Source organism: Pantherophis guttatus, chromosome 5 (genome assembly GCF_059756535.1).
Source record: "Pantherophis guttatus breed Tessera chromosome 5, ASM5975653v1, whole genome shotgun sequence".
In the NCBI taxonomy this organism is placed as follows: domain Eukaryota; kingdom Metazoa; phylum Chordata; class Lepidosauria; order Squamata; family Colubridae; genus Pantherophis; species Pantherophis guttatus.
Window position 1 is genome coordinate 56,081,169 of NC_142067.1, and position 17,549 is coordinate 56,098,717.

A 17,549-nucleotide genomic window follows, 5' to 3' on the forward strand; every position below is an offset into this window, starting at 1 on the left:
CCAGGCCACCCCAACGATGCCCTTGAAGTGATGTCCCAGTGCCTGGAGGCTGTGCGGATCTGGATGGGGAGGAATAGGCTCAAGCTCAACCCTTCCAAGACTGAGTGGCTGTGGCTCCCGGCATCCCGATATAGTCAGTTAACTCCATCACTGACTATTGGGGGCGAGTCTTTGGCCCCCACTGAAAAGGCTCACAATCTGGGAGTCCTCCTGGATAGGCAGCTGTCTTTGGAGGAACATCTGATGGCTGTTACCAGGGGGACCTTTTATCAGGTTCGCCTGATTCGCCAGTTGCGGCCCTTTCTCGATCGGGATTCCTTGTGCACAGTCACTCACGCCCTCGTCACCTCTCGCCTTGACTACTGCAATGCTCTCTACATGGGGCTCCCCTTGAAGAGCACCCAGAGGCTCCAGCTGGTCCAGAATGCAGCAGCGCGGGTAGTGATGGGAGCAACATGGCGCTCCCATGTAACACCGCTCCTGCGTGAGCTGCACTGGCTCCCAGTGGTCTTCCAGGTGCGCTTCAAGGTGTTGGTTATCACCTTTAAAGCGCTCCATGGCATAGGGCCTAGCTATCTGCGAGACCGCCTGCTGCTACCGACGACCTCCCATCGACCCGTGCGCTCCCACAGAGAGGGCCTCCTCAGGGTGCCATCAGCCAAACAATGTAGGCTGGTGGCCCCCAGGGGGAGGGCCTTCTCTGTGGGGGCTCCCACCCTCTGGAATCAGTTGCCCCCGGAGATAAGGAGAATACATGACCTCAATGCCTTCCGTCGTTCCCTGAAAACCCATCTTTTTCAGCAAGCCAGGTTGGCTTAAGAAGAAATTTTTAAATTCTTTTAATTAGTCTGTGGTTTTTTAACTTTCGGGCCAAAATTTATATATATTTTTAAATGTTTTAATATTTGTATTCTATGTTTTTTATCTTGGCTGTACACCGTCCTGAGTCCTCAGGGAGAAGGGCGGTATATAAATTGGAAATTAAATTAAATTAAATTGTGCTTCCTGTTTTCATCTTTCCCATTCCTTTTCAAGGCCAAAACTAAATTCTTCTACTAGAGAATTCAATATTAAGACAGCATGAGGACAAAGAAAGAGAGATAAAGATAGCTGGGTGAGGGCAACAAGGCACTGGACAAAAAGAAAGATGGTCAATCTAAAATTTAGTGGGCTGTAGAAAGCAACTGAAGAGGCAAGATTGAGGGTCAGTTCTATGTGTTTAAGAGTGAGGAACAGAGAGCTTGTAATAAGGATCCTTATTGAGGAGTAAACTGTAAGTTCATAACAATAGAATGTGCAATGGTATTTATCTCAATCGTGCCTCTCAGTCCAAAGTTATTGCATGAAAATGTATATGTTACATTTTGAAGCACTGATGGTTTACATGTAACAGATGGACATATTGCTGATAGTCTCATATTTAAATTGATAATTTTGTTAAAGTGCCTAAAAGTAATGTAAGTGATGCCAACACCATTTGATTTACACCTACTCTTAGATTGTTCTTAGGGAACAAAGCTAAGCTGAATCACTGTTTCTTAGGCTGTTATCCAGAACATAGTTTTCTGCATGCAGAAACTGCATTGAATTAATGGAGTCAATGCTTTCAGTTCTGAGGCCTTTACTGTCCCCTGATTTTCCTTTAAATGGTTTCTTTTAAGTGCACATTTAAAATAAGAAGTGTGAAAAATGTTCTATGTGCAAACCATTCTGCCTGTGAAACAGTTGATGTGGAGTGGTTCATTTACAAACCAAAGTAATTATGTTTTAAATTTTATGTTTATTTTTTATTTATGTTTTCTTTTCTTTTTTTTTATTTTAGGTCCATCTACAGCACAAAGTGAGGCTATTTTATTGCAGATTTTGAGTAGAGCATAGTTGTTTGGGGTGAGGGGGGAACAATGGTGGGGGGGAACCAAGAATGAAGAATAATCTTCACTTGTATGGACATTAGCAATGGGATAGTTGATGGGAGTCAGAGGGAAGGAGAGGGAGTGGCCAAGAAGATCCAGGCTAGCCAATAGGATAGGCCAGTGTTTTTAAACCTTAGCTAATTTATGAGCTCTGGACTTCAACTCCCAAAATTCCACAACTAGAATGGCTACCTGGGGAATTCTGGGAGTTGAAGTCCAGACCCTTAAAGTGGCTAAGGTTGAAAAACACTGGAACATGCCATAGTGGAAGGCTGCAACTAAGGAATGGCAGACAAAAGAGGGAAGGGGGAGGGCTGAGAAGCCTGGGAAGGGGCACTGATATGTGGCAGAGGTTTAGCTAGACCCGTGATGGCGAACCTATGGCACGTGTGCCAGACGTGACATCCAGAGCCCTCTCTGTGGGCAAATGCACAGTCACCCCAGCCCAGCTCCAATCGCGTTTCTCTATCACGTTTCACTCAATCAATTCCAACTTTTTGCAAAAGAAAAAGATTTCGCGAAGTTCGAATTGATTGAGTGAACTTTTTCATTTGTGTGCTTCACAATGGGGGAGTCAGCGTCCCCTTCTCCTGAAGCCAATTATGATGCAGAGCCACAATGCGACCCTATGTCGTCTTGTCTCAGTTGCTTTTCCTGCAGAGCTGCCTGTGTTGGGATGCCCCACCTCCCCGCCAGCTAGCTGAACGTGGGCGTCAACGTTCCTGGGCTTGTTGGCCTTCGAACGTCATTCCCATCACCCAGCACCAGTTCACTGGGGGGGGGGGAGAGAGAGAAACAGAGAGAGGGTAGAGAGAAAAAGTGGGGGGGAGGGAAAGAGAGAGCAGGAGGGAAAGACAAATGATATTACAAAAGTTTTTCTTTTTTATTGTTGCTAAACGTAATGTTTCAAAAGCAGAAATAGTCACCCCAAAGGAGTCTTTGAGGGCTGAACATCGAGAGGCATAGATTTCTTCTGCCTTCTGCATTCCCACTGTGTGCTGAAGCAAATCAAATGGACTGGGATCTCCCCACTAAGCAGCCCCACCCAGCCCGTTTGCAAACTCCTCCGAGCACAGTTCCAAACATTCTGCTTGCGCGTCCCTACTGACTAGCACCAGTTCTGCAGCGGTGGCGGGGAAGGTGTGCCCCCTGCCTGCTCTGTTCTCACTGGCCAGACGTGGGGCTCCACACCACCACCTCCCAGCCAGAGCGCCACGTTTGTTTGCTTGCTGGTCGCCTCCAAGGAGGGAGCTGCACTCAGGCTGCCCGGGTACCTGCTGCAGGGGAAGAGAGGGAGAGGGAAAGGGGGGGGAATCTCCCCAACAGGATCCAGGTTAAGAGTTGCCTTATTTTGTGTGGCTCTCTAATGCTTGGCTTTGCCTACCAGCCTCCACTCCCCCTCCACAGCCCAAGTGGTTGGATTCACACGACACATGAAGCTGGACAGGAGAGCATGGATGGATGGATGGATAGATAGATAGATAGATAGATAGATAGATAGATAGATAGATAGATAGATAGATAGATAGATAGATAGATGGGACAGAGAGAGATAAAGAGAGGGAGGGAGGGAAAGAGAGAGGGGGGAAAGAGTGGGAGGGAAAGAGGGAAAGATATTACAAAAGTTTTTTTCTTTTTTATTGTTGCTAAACGTAATATTTCAAAAGCAGGGAAAAATGAAGTGGCATAAAAGTGCATTTATCATGTTTTTCTTAGAACAATTAGCTGAACACTGTGTTTATCATTATTTTAGGTAGTAAAACCTCATTATTCAGGTTAAATTGCTGTGATGGCACTTTACGATAAATAATTGGGTTCTGGGTTGTAGTTTGGGCACTCAGTCTCTAAAAGGTTCGCCATCACTGTTCTAGACTTTATTTCAGCCCAAACCCAGAAACATTCCAGGTGCTATTCCTTCAATGACACAAACAATTTAAAACACAACTGTAAGCCTACCTGTTGAGCATCATGAGGAAGACACCTCAGCCGGTTGACATGTGGTGCTATGAAGGGACAGTTGCATGTATTTTTTACTACAAGGAAGATGGAACCAATTCTTAGCTTCATCTGGCAAAATACCTTGGCAGGCCAGAAATGCAAGCATTTATCTTCGTTGGCTGCCGTTTGCTAATCTGATTTAGATACAAAATGTTTTGAACAAGCCCTAATTCTTCCATCTCATCACTTACTTTTTTTTCCTGAAAGGTTAATAAAATCCCTGTTTGCATCCCTAGCAAACAGAGTGACTATTTTGAGTCACTTTTTTGGGTCAGATAAAGTTCAGTTTAACACCAAAAAGCTTCATTATAAAAGGAAGGCTACAATTCTATGCATTTTCATTGATTGCAATCTTATATGTACTTATCCCAAAGTAAATCCCAGTACACTTAGTAAATATTCGTTAATAAGCATCTCTCAGATTTGAAATCTGAATATTTATTTTATGGCACTACACACTTTTTCAAAATAAATGTGCCAAACGTCTTAGAAAAGCCAGTGAAATGCATTTAGGAGAACTATTTTTTTTACCCTAGTTTTCCTTAACACTTCTTCCCAATAGTTTGTAATGTAAAAGGGTTCAGATGACCTTTCCTTATTCAAGGCCAATGTGGGAAAGCATTGTCACAGGGCCCAGTTTTTTTATGTAGAGAAAGAGATCATACCAGGGGTGAAATGCTCCCGGTTTGGACCGGATCACCCGATCCGGTAGCGATGGCAGGTGGTTCGGAAAACCGGTAGCAAAAATCCCTGTGCCCCCCCACCATGCCCAGCTGAGCCGCACGATCATCAGAGGCTTTTTTTTTTTAGTTTTAAAAGCATTTTTTCTACAACCTCTTCCAATGAAAAAATGCTTTTAAAAATAAAAAAAAAAGCCTCTGATGATCGCCCAAGCTCAGAGGCTTTTCAAAGCATTTTTTTCTGCAACCTCTTGGCCGAAGAGGTGGTAAAAAAAATGCTTTGAAAAGTCTCTGACGATCCCAGCTGAGTTCCTGATTGGCAGAGAGGCTTTTCAAAGCATTAGAAAAAATGTTTTGAAAAGTTTTTTTTAAAAAAGTTGACCACGCCCACCCAGTCACATTACTCCCCCCCCCACCAAGCCACGCCCACAGAACCAGTAGTAAAAGATTTTACATTTCATCCCTGGATCATACCCTAATCAGGAATGTAAGGGGAGACGCTTTACTGTACATATTCATTTGACTGGGAATATGATCACTGAATTTGGCAACAAAGCTAGCCATTTATTTAGATTTATATCACTGTCCATTTCAAATACCTTTAGAACTATGACAGGTTTTGGAAATGTGAATCCATCCTAATGACACAGGTACCTGCTAAAAATTAGAAATTTTTATGAAAAAAATGAAGAAATGTGTATTAATTTTATAGTGCAAGCTTCAGCTTTTTGTACTTGCATCACAAGTACATAATTCACAGAGTTTGTGTCATGACATCACAGTGCACAGTCAGTCACTCTCCCCTCTGCCCACCTCCTGACTGTCTAAGCTTGATAGATTGTTGATATGTGCATATTTGAATACTGTAAATATTTTATGCAATGTGAAGGAAATTTAAAATTTAAGCAACTGACCCAAGAATTCTCTATTTTTTAACGCATGATACAAATATCTATTGTTTTCTTTTAAATTTTTATTACTAATTCACTCTTTGTAAAATGAAACACATCTTGTTTGTACCTCTGTAACTATATTTGTTATTTTTGATTTTGTTTAAAACTCATATATATGCAAATTATTGTGTTATGCTATCACATCATTGATAGAGGTTTTATCTGGATATCAAATTATAAATACAGGTAGTCCTTGACTTACAATCACAACTGAATCCAAAAATTCTGTTTCTGAGACAGTTGTTAAGTGAGTTTTGCACCATATTACGACCTTTCTTGCCACAGTTGTTAAGTGAATCACAGCAGTTGTTAAGTTAGTAACATGGTTGTGAGGTGAATCTGGCTTCCCCATTGCCTTTGCTTGTCAAAAGGTTGCCAAGATGGTCACATGACCCCAGGACACTGCAACCATCATAAATATGAATCAGTTGCCAGGGGTCCAAATTTTGAACACATGACCATGGGGATGCCGCAGAAACCATAAGTGTGAAAAAGGGTCATAAGACACTTTTTTCAATGCCATTGTAACTTCAAACATTCACTAAACAAAAGGTTGTAAGTTGAGGACTACCTATATAGCAGTTTGCTATGAATGGGAAGGAATGGAATGATATACAGTATAACTATCAGCTTTTTCATTCCCTTTTCTTCTGCACCTGGAGTGGGCAATCCTATATGTTACAAAATATTTTTCTGGATGCATATATCTCCTCAGAGCAATGCAAGTCTGAGCTGCTGATATTTGGCAGCAGTTCACTGCAATTGGATTGTGCCATTTTTTGTGGGGGGAAAAAATCACAACTTTAATAAGGCTCTCGTGTATTTGGTGTGCTTTGCACAGTTTTAATTTAATTACTGCCAACACTATCTTTTTCAGTATATCACTGTTCCTGATCATGTCCCCATCCACCCCCAAGGACTGCAAAATGCAGTATCTAGCCACAAAAAGAATGGCCATTTCTGCTGCATGATGAACAAAAAGACTGTGGCCAAACTATTATATAAATATTTGAGCAAGTTTTTTTAAAATTTCATTAAGAAGAGCCATATGAACTTAACAGACTATTTTTTTCGCTAGCAAAAGTGAATATTTCCAATCAACAGATAGAATGATAACCAGTTCCCCTCCCCCAACAGTAAATGAGCATGGTGCAATACTTATAGATAAGACCAGGGAGACATTTATCAAGATAGATAGATAGATAGATAGATGGATAGATAGATAGATAGATAGATAGATAGATAGATAGATAGATAGATAGATAGATAGATAGATAGATAGATAGATAGATACAGGGGTGGGTTCTAAATTTTTTTACTACCCATTCTGTGGGCGTGGCTTATTTTGTGGGCGTGGTTTTATGGTCATGTGACAATTCTTTAGGATTTAGCAGAGGTACTGGTCTACCAGGCTTTTAACTGCTTGCAGAGCTGTATCAGTCTACTAATTTGTTTTTGGAGGCATCGGTCTACTCATTTGTTTTTAGAGGCATCAGTCTACCCATTTGTTTTTGCAGGCACCAGTCTACTCATTTGTTTTTGGAGGCACTGGTCTACCCATTTATTTTTGCAGGCACCAGTCTACTCATTTGTTTTTGGAGGCACTGGTCTACCAGCACACTGGCTTTTAACACTGATCAGCTGTAGGGCAGCCCTTTGAAGCCCTGTGGCAAGAGTTTAAACAGTTTTTTTTCCTTCTAGCCGATCAGCTGGGACTCAGGAGGCAGCAATAGATTGGGGGTAGGGCCAAATAAAAGGTAAGAATAACGCCGGGGGGCGGGGGGCAGGAGGGACAGAACTGGTTCAGTGACATCATATCGTCACCGCTACCGGCTTTGCGGAAACGAACCGGGAGGAACCCACCACTGGATAGATAGATCTAGATCTAGATCTATCTATCCTACCAGAATGTAACTCTGGATGGCTCACAATATTAAAAATAAAACTATGTACCATAGAATGCTACAAAACTATAAAAATACAAAATACATTGGCTCAAGTTTACTTGTTATGGGTCTTTCTGGGTTCACAAGGATTTGATATAGGACACAGTACATCAGATAGTACTTGTGATTTTATTTATTTACTTATTGACATAGCAAAGAGCATAAAACAAAATAGCCTCTATTTTCACTAGCTAGCATTTCTTTGCAAGATAATTACTACTAGCTAAACCAAAAATCTCTTCTCTGCTGTTTCTACTTATCTCACACCACAGAAAAGGACAGGAGTAAAGAATCAGAGGCTTGAGTTGTTTTCAACAGGAAAGCCACAGCTGCTGGCAGCACTGCCACCCTCTTCTCTCCCCTCCTTCCCTTCCTGGGTGCAGAGAGAGGAAGGGGGGGAGGGAGGGGGGAAGGGGGAGAGAGGAGATGGGAATGAGAGGGAGGGAGGGAGGGAGGGAGGGAGGGAAGGAAGGAAGGAAGGAAGGAAGGAAGGAAGGAAGGAAAGAAGGAAGATTGGAATGAGGGGGAGGGGGGTGTGAGGGAAATCCTGCCTTAGCACTTGGCCAACAGCCCTGCTGCCCTTTCACTATCCCCTTGTCCTGTCCTCCTGGCCTCTCCTGGTGGTCTCCCATCCTATTGCTGAGGATGCTTTGCTTACAAAGCAATGTCTCCTCACATGGAGAGGGAGTAGGCCTCTCTCTGAGCCATGCACTTCCCCCCCCCCCCTCGCACCCACCATGAGCACCTGGCCTAAGGAGAGCGAGCACAGCAGCAGCAGCCTCGAAGAGGAGGTAAGCATGACTGGATGCTCCCTCAGGGAAACAGGGCAGGGCTGGGCTGCGGGGGTCCTGGTGCCCCGGGAGCTTGACAGCCAGGCTGGGCACTTGCTCTACACTGCCCAGGGCTCCAGGCAGCCCATGCCACCATCTGGGGGTCCTCCTTGTGGCCTGACTGGGACAGCGAGGCTCCTCTGGTGGACAAGGCTTTGGCGCTCACTCTGGTCTCACCTTCCTTTGTCACGGCAGAAGTTGGACTCTGAAGAAACTACTACTTGCAAACTTTCTGTTTCATGCTTCCACATGCAGCAGTGTTGTCCTCTGCCTCCTGCTTTTCTGTGAGGGGGTACCGGACAAGGAAAGGCCAATGATGTCTGGGGTTGGGAGAAGAACGTCTCCTTTGGAATACTGTACATGCAGACACACACAACCATTCCAAGCTTGGAGACTTTTATCCACATCTGAGCTTGCAAACTGCCAATCGTATGCCTGGGTTTGGGGAGAAGGCCCTCTCCTTCCTCTGTGGATAGAAGTCCTCAAACTTAGAATGCTGTGTGTGTGTGTGTGCGCGCGCGCGCTTATGCATGCCTGAGCTTAACTGCCAGCAGTTTGGGGAAGCGAGGAGCTTGTGGGGCACCGAATTGTCCCCATGTCGAGTTAGCTGGTGCAACTTGTTCCATCCTGACCCAGCTGTCCTGAGTCAGTAGTGCCCAGTGAGCAGCATAGAGCCGGCCACACCCACCTAGTCTCAGCAACCTGGCTGCGAGCACCCAGCCATGCCTACTATATACTATATATACTATATACTATATACACAGCCTGGCCGCTGTGAGTCATCATAGTCTTACATGCAGCTGGCCCTTTGAGGGCAACCATAATGCTGATGCAGCTCTCAATGAAATTGAGTTTGATACCCCTGATCTACACATTTCTCTAAAACCAACAAGCTTCAGTAACCAAGCTGATTAAAATCCATCATGGTTTTGCCATTCATTACACTCTATCCTGCCTCCTAAAAGTGCCTCCTCCTCTTCACAAGTCCATTTTTTAAAAGATAGATCTGCCAGCTCAGTAGTGGTTCTTCTCTCCTTCTATGGAAAACAATCTTCCTGTGGGAAACTAGGTTGCCCTCTGCATCTAGTAGAATACTCCAGCTATATAATAGAATGCTATCAAAGTACTCTGAACTATAGCAGCCAAGTGACTTTCACTTAACTGGGGTTGGCAACCAGCGGTTCTGGAGCCACATGTGGCTCTTTCGTCCCACTGCTGTGGCTCCCTGCCAGCTGAACCCACCACCGGCAGCACAGTTAAATTTAGTGTGCTTCACAATGGGGGAGATGGTGTCCCCTCCTCCTCCTGGAGCCCATTATGACACAAAGCCTCAGCCTCAGCCGGGTCAGTGTCTCAGGGTGGAGAGCAAATCGCGCGTCTCCCTGAGCAACCAAGGTGCGCGCAGTACCAACAAGGGCTGGAAGAAGCACCCGCAAGATGAGGCAAGTACAAGAGTGCTTCGCTCCCACTCCGGAATATGGAGCAAGTCTCCATCCCCCGCCTTCACCCTTACCTTTTCAGGCCAGGCGAAGAGTGACTGGGAGGGGAGGGCGAGGGGTGGGGCCAGCCAGTAGTGGGTTCAGCCAACAGGGAGCCACAGCAGGGGGATGAAAGAGCTTCATTTATCTGGGAACCTGAAATGACTCTTGATTTAAATCATATGGTAAAAAGTACCCAAAGAAGAAGAAAGAACAACATCAGAGGGGAAAAAAACCCCACCAACCCTCACCTGTTTTTGGAAATGGTTCAAGGGGGAACACAAGAGAGAGAGAGAGAGAGAGGGAGGGAGGGAGGGAGGGAGGGAGGGAGAGAGAGAGAAACAGAAAGAGAGAGACAGAGAGAGAGATACCTGTTTCCCACAGAAAACACAAAACCTGGCTATGCTTGGCTGGGATTCATGTGACTGGGTAGAAGTGAGTGACATTGAGTTGGCACGCCCACCCAGAGTTTGTGGTTCTCGGTGTTTTCTGTGGGAAACAGGTCCAAATGGCTCTGAGTATTTAAGATTGCAGACCCCTGACTTTGCCCAATCTAGCTCTCTTTTTTTAAATAAATATTGTATTAGTTTTAAAAGTAAAACAATGGACATTGCTCTACGTCTCTGGTTTCTAACATTTGCATCAAATTCAAGTTAATAAGTAATATATTCCTTAATCTAAATACAAATTTACATATCTCCTGTTTCATTATATATCAAGTATACAGTATTTTACTTCCTAAACAGCTATACTTATATTTAGTAAACCCCTTATGACATTCACAAATACAATATAGCTTGATATATTGATATACATTGATATATACATTTCCAGACATTCATTATCTCTTGTTTCTGGAATTCTTCCTCTTATCTAACCAATTATAAAATTTATTCCAGACTACATAGTATGTTGATTCACTTTTGTCTTTGAGTTCTAAAGTAAGTCTGTCCATCTCTGCACAGCTGTAAATTTTGTGTATTACTTCTTCTTCTGAGGGTATTTCTTTACACTTCCATTTTTGAGCAAATGCTAGTCTTGCCACAGTAAGTATATGCAATATTAAATAGGATACATTTTTGTCATATTTGCCATCTGTAATGCCCAGTAAGAAAAATTCCGGCTTGACTTCTATTTTGAACATTAACATCTCTTCTAACCAGCTCATTTGCTGCCAAAAACTTTTTGCTTTTGAGCATTCCCACCACGCCCAATCTACCTCTTAGGATTGTTGTTATAGGAAAAAATTGGAGGAATGTGTTCTAGATGGTCCCCTTTTGCTCTGTGGGAGAGAGGTTAAGCTGAGAGACAGCAATTACTCAAGTCACTCAGTGCATGTCCTTGATTAAGTTTGGATCTGAACTTGGCTCTCCATGTGTGATTCCATCACAATAACCCCTTTTTTAAAATTAAGAAACACGGGCAGGAGAAGTATGAAGAAAGCTGCAATAGGAAACAACCATCAGTCCCAGCAAGCTGTACCGGCTCATGGAAGCTTAGTAACAAAATTAGCAAACGATAATCTATATTATCTTGAGGAGCAGCATGGTGGCCACTCAGAAGGTTGAGAGTTCAATCCTAAGCAGCAACAGATGTTTCCCTAACAGGGCACAAACAGAAAATATTTACTGCAAGCTGCATAGGTGTCAGAAAGGGCATCCAGCCAGTAAATGCTCAGCTCCACTCAGTCACCCTAACCCCACCCTGAAGCAAGGAATTACAGGGTCATAACAAGAAAAAAAATCATCTCGAGAGTAAGGTAGACAACCAGAAAGTTTTGTTATTGGGGAAGAGGATGCGAGTTCAGGTTGGAAAACAGACCTACTATTTACTTGAGATCTACACTAGAATGTTGATTTTTGGAACAAAAAGTTTGTGGAAGATCACATATATCATTTGACTTTCAGCATGTCACTACCAGCTCTCTTTGCTTATTTATTAAGATTTTTTTTACACTACTTTGATCTTTTTCTTCCTTCTTAGCAAACTTTGGGCTAGGGTCCAGCTTAACTATGTACTGTATGTCACAGTTCATTCATTTGGCATCTTTCAATCCTACGTACTAGTCAGCATCTTTAATACACACTTCAGATGTTATTTGCACAATAGACAACTTTATGACTTGCATGAATTTTTCTGCCTTCATGTGTTGATATATTTTTAAAAAATAGATTTGTGCAGTAATAAATCTATACATTTCAAGGTTATCAACAGGTAAGTGTTTTATCTATACCTTTGATGGTTTGGATGGTTGAGTAATATTTTATTTAAGTCAAATATTCAGAGCTAGGGATTTCAAACCTTTCTCTTTTCCTTCTGATTCTCAATACTTGATGTGCTTGGCCTCACTTGCCAAGCCAGCTAATCCTCATCTCTGAATTACCACAAATTTACTAAGCTCCATTCTATGCCTACATTCTATGTAGGGGAAAAAATTCCCAGGCACCATCTCCAGCAATACCAACTGCCTAAGCATTTTTAAAATTACAAGCTAACAGGCCTAGTATCCAATGCAGGCAGCAAGTCTGAAGAAAGAATATGAGAAAAATATGCTGAATGGCTTTTTCAGGGAAGGTGTGTCTGTTTTTTATTGCTGTATCTGTTGCCTTCAATATAGAATTTCTATGCAAAAAGATTTTTGGGCATTTGTCACCTCTCTTTGCAGCAAATACCCTGAGTCTCAGTTAGTCAGGCAATTTTCTCAGCTTAAGTGACATAGTACTGTATGCTGCTATTAAAAAGGAGGTCACCGTGGAAAAAGTAGCAATTTTCCCCTCCCCCCAAGCAAAAGTGAAGAGTTTTTTGAACATTATGATAAAGATACTACATTGTTTACAGTGAGTGTAAAGGAAAACACTCAGTTTCCATCCTGCTTATTTTTATGTTATTCAGGTTTTATCAACCTTTTATCCACCACCATCATTCCTTGTCCAGCCCATTTTTTCTAAGTTATCCTACTTTCTCTCTGACAGCTTTGTGTTGTAGAAGGTTAGCACCCACCCCTTTCCTGGAAGAGTGAAATATTTTAGGAAATATGAAAAAGGCAGAATATTATATTTCCCTGGATGAGAAATGGATAAGCATGTTTTGAAGCAGCTCCCATCTTCCTGCCCCCACCCTTTGTCAATGGGCCATTAAGGCCTGGGCCAGTCTATTCTACATTACAAAAATCTACCTCCTTCAGGCAGAGCCATAGTAGGAATTGTCAAAGATCCAACAAAGATAGGATTAGCCCTCTACACCATAGCAGCAGAAACTCACCACATGTGACCTGGGAAGCATGTGACCTGGGAAGCACATGTGACCATCAGCCAGCAAGGCTAGCTAAGACCCCCTGGGAGTCTGACAACCAATCAGGATACTGTTTCAGGGCTCCAGGAAATGCAAAGCCAGAGAGGGCATAAAAACCCGAGGATTTACTGTATCTGCCCTTTTCTGTTCAGGAACTCAAGCCATGTGATCCTGTCCACCATTAAACCATATTTCCAAGCAGTCTCCATGTTTCCAGTGTCTTTTTTCCCACTTGGAGCAGAACCCAGAAGGAGATTTCTTCCTTCAGTGTGACATATTCAGCTGCAACTCATGCAAACTATACAAACAAAAAGAAAAAAACAAGAAACTCCATAGTACTTAGAACATCCTTGATTTTCTGGATCTTAGCATACCACCTTAAAATGTATGAGTGGGCGGAGATGACCTATGTCAGTGTTTCTCAACCTTGACCGCTGGACGATGTGTGGACTTCAACTCCCAGAATTCTGGGAGTTGAAATCCACACATCGTCCAGCAGCCAAGGTTGAGAAACACTGACATAGGTCATCTAGTCCAGACTCCTGCAAATTGTGGGAATCCAGTAAACCATTTTATCTCTGTGGCAGTAACTGGAAGAGAAGATTATGTGGAGGTGACTATAATTCTTAATTAAAGAAAGATAAACATTGATTAAATTCTGCATGAAAAAGGATGAAATAGTTTTCATTTTCCTAAAATTGTCTAGCTTGAATGATATGTGAGGCTGTCATTGATCATGTTAAGTACGTGGAACAAATGCAGATTCTCTAATCTACCATTTTTTAAATCCTTGGCTTCAGCATATCACTGAAAAAGATACTTACCGAAGGTGAGGATTTATTTCATCTTGCGAGACTTTGTCTCAGTAGAAAGACATCACAAAAATCTGCTATAGCACGAAAGCATAACCTTGGGGATATTTACGAATCTTTGTCATAGTGGGCGTGGCCAGTCATAGGACACCCAATTGGAAGAAGGCGGATTGTTGAATTTGGTCTCCCTTATCCACATGTCCCGAGAATGCTGTCTATTACAACAGCTTATATCTGTATTACTTTCCAAGCAGAAAAAAAACATCAATTATTTCTACTTTACCGTACTGTCATCAATAAAAATTGTGTTAGGCACTGGCATTTTGTAGCATGTCAATTTCCTATTTATTTATCGGGTGGGACAAAAAGGCTAATGGTTGTCAAGGGAGGCATTCAGAGCACACTAGTACCTATGATCATCTTGTAAAATACCTTTGCTCAAGGGAATAATAATACCATCTATAGGGCTGCTATAAGCAAACAATCAGAGTTGTAGCAGTAATAGGAGCAGCCATTTGAGTTCATACAGCAGCCATTTTGACAGCTTTAATCAGTGTATTCATAAACAGCACAGCTGGAACAGAAATCTACCAGAAGGACAGTATAAGGCAGGTCATTCTTTTCCATGTACATTTCAGTAGCTTTAACATAGATACACACATAATAAAAACTTTTAAACAAATGCAGTGTTATGCAGGTGATAGAAATATAAGATTTTAGCATGAAAAATAAAATTGCTGTGGACATCATAGTCATTTATGAGTAAATGAGGACTTTATTCCCAAATTCCCAAGTGTTTTGGAATCTAGAGCTATTTGCCCTGTCAATTCTGCATAACACATTTTGAAAATCTAGTCAATGAAGCATTTCTTACCGCATGCTGGAAAAAGTGCAGAAAGTGAATCATTGCTTGACACAAATTTTATTCAAGGAGTAAGAATCTTACATTGGAATTTAAAAAAAAAAAAAAAACCTCACATCCCAGATGTCTATCTAATCCTAACTTTTTCCTCCCCAGAATAAGCAACCAGATGGCATTGGAAGCCTGAACATGTGGTAGGAAAGCAGCAGCCTTTTCACACTATTGTTTCTTAGCGATTTATATCTATGTACGCTTCATTTAAGTATGGAAGTGCAGATAGTTAAATGCAACTATAAGTGTGATATCCTACTTGCAATTACATCACAAAGCATTTGACCTCATAAGCCATTCTCAAAGGATTTCAAGGAGGTAGATTTTACTTGGGACAAAACAAAGATTTTAGGAAATAAATACTTGCTTATTCCCAAAACATGTTACAAAAGAAACATTAATGTAACTGCCCAGTAAGCATGTTAAAATTAAACATGATTTTAAGGTGGTATGCTAAGATAAAGTGACTGAGAAGAATTAGACAATGGGAGAAAATAGATGAGGCTTTAACTCTAATCAAGTCCACTGCTGTTTGAACCATAATTTCTCTCCTTACCTTTCTTTCCTTGCAAACTATATTTCAACTTTATACATTGGCAACTGGTTCAAAAACAGAATAAGAATAGACAATTCTTACCAAGGGGAGATGTCAAAATATTCTCCTATAACTAATATACATACATACATATCTGTTGATGGTATCCAACAGGTCAAATCAAAAAAGGATTGTGAAGTCCTCCAAAAAGGTATCTACAGGTTGGGTTCAAAGTAACAACTCTAGTTCAGTATAAACTGGTACTTCACATTGGCACAATGTCATAATGGGATCTTAGCTCACAGTAGTAGAGTAAGAGGGAGTTAGAGTAGACAGCTAAATGAAAATATTCACAAAACATGCAAAAAATAGTAAATACTCCACATGAAAACATAACCACAATGTAAGTACTGCCCAGAACAAGAATAATTGGAGAAGATCTTGATGTTTAGAAAAAGAAAAGAGAATTGAAAAAGAGGCCATATGCTCAGATGAACAAACACAGACTTATGAGAACTCAATGCAGTTACTGAAATGCAAGCCTAGCAAAATGATGTCCATCAGGTCAGGAAAAATTGGAAGTGAGTAAGCAATGACAATAAATATGGAGTATCAGAAGGTAAGGATAGACATGGCACAGGCCATATGAAAATACTCTTTCCACCCTCTCTTAAAACTGAAGGTCATCCATTGAAAATAAATGCTGCATAAAGAAATCTTTTTATGCAGAATGTAGTTATAATATAGAACAGGGGTGTCAAACTCACAGGCCAGATGCGTCACATGCTGGCCCCGCCCCTGCCCGGTTTAGTGAAGGGGGAGAAAGTTCCAATACGTCACATGATGCCACGATGACGCATGTTTGACATCCCTGATATAGAATATGGTGTCAGTGATTACTGAAATGGTAGCCAATTTGGATAATTCTTAAAAGATATTGGACAGGTTCATAAGGAATCAGAATATTAGTAGCTACTGCTAACACTTTAATTCTTCTGAGTATCTTAAATATCAGTTACTGGGAAAAACCGAAAGGGGTGCCTATTACTTTTTAGTCACAGTGCCTGAACTTCCTAAATGCATCTAATAGATTAGTCTGAAATAAAGTATTTTGGACTGTATGGACCTATAGTCTGATCCTGCAGTATTCTTAAGATGTCCTTGAGTTGACCATGATGTTTGATGACTATGTGGACAAGTCCATATTGTCTTTCTAATGCTGTAGGAGGAGTTTATTTTCTTCAGTCAGGATTTTTAAATTTTTTCCAGTCTATTTTATCACTCTGGGTAGTCTCCCTAGTGGTCTTCCATCCAAGTACTACCCAAGTCGAATCCTGCTTACTTTTCAAAATCAACCAAGATTTATTATATGCTGTTTTCTACTGGGATACAGGCCCAAGAATATAGCCTAAATATAGTTTGATGCATATTTTGGAAAGGTATGTTTTTGCACTAAGGGTAAAACCTGTATATAATTTAATAGGTACATATGACAATTGGTTGCAATTTGTTTTTAAACAAAAGAAGAAGACAGGCTTTGTGTAACAGATGGCTTATTTTCAGGTGATTGGATTTAATAAACCTGGACATCTCAACACTACATTTTTCAAAAGGACTCTTCCAGTTCATTCTGTATAAGATACCAATGGACCATTTGACAGAATAATTGCAAGAGAGATTTTTCAGATGAATTCTTTGAGGCAGATGCATAGTGAAAATTCCAAGGAAAAAGGGTTGATTGTCATCAAATGCCCTGTGCTTAACATTGAAAGGCAATGGATACTTATGATATTATTTTAATTATTTGCTTGGTGGGCATATGAGGGAATGGTTTATTTTCTAACGAAGAATTTAATCTATTTCATTAGCATTCAGATTAGTCCAGGCCTTTTTCTAATTGCCTGATAAATTTGCCCCAATCTAGGTACAGCAAAGGCAACAATAAAGAAAAAAGGTGTCTATGCATATGTAGATTAATGTATATAGATGAAGGCTTTATGTAAAAGATAAAAAGAATTGCAATATTTTGCACGACTTTATTTCACCAACAAGACTATCTGTTGAAACAGATATTGGTGAAAAAGTAGCTCCTATTTCATTTTATTATATATGATTTATCTGTTTATATGATTCTAGAACTTCTTTACTACAATAATTATCAAAGTAGACTTGAAGCCAATATGGCAAATCTCATTTATTG

The 17,549-nt window shown here is 41.3% G+C and overlaps 2 long non-coding RNA genes across 2 annotated transcripts; one reads left to right on the forward strand and one right to left on the reverse strand.

Moving 5' to 3' along the window:
- Positions 1–13,199: 13,199 nt before the first annotated feature.
- LOC132712494 (uncharacterized) lies at positions 13,200–14,178 on the reverse strand. The gene is made up of 2 exons (XR_009623146.2): positions 13,914–14,178; positions 13,200–13,387 (listed from the first exon to the last, which is right to left on the reverse strand). It is a non-coding gene; the product is annotated as an uncharacterized LOC132712494 (long non-coding RNA).
- A 1,702-nt stretch (positions 14,179–15,880) lies between these two features.
- LOC117669387 (uncharacterized) lies at positions 15,881–16,949 on the forward strand. Its single transcript, XR_004592426.3, has 2 exons — positions 15,881–15,968; positions 16,913–16,949. It is a non-coding gene; the product is annotated as an uncharacterized LOC117669387 (long non-coding RNA).
- Positions 16,950–17,549: the final 600 nt, after the last annotated feature.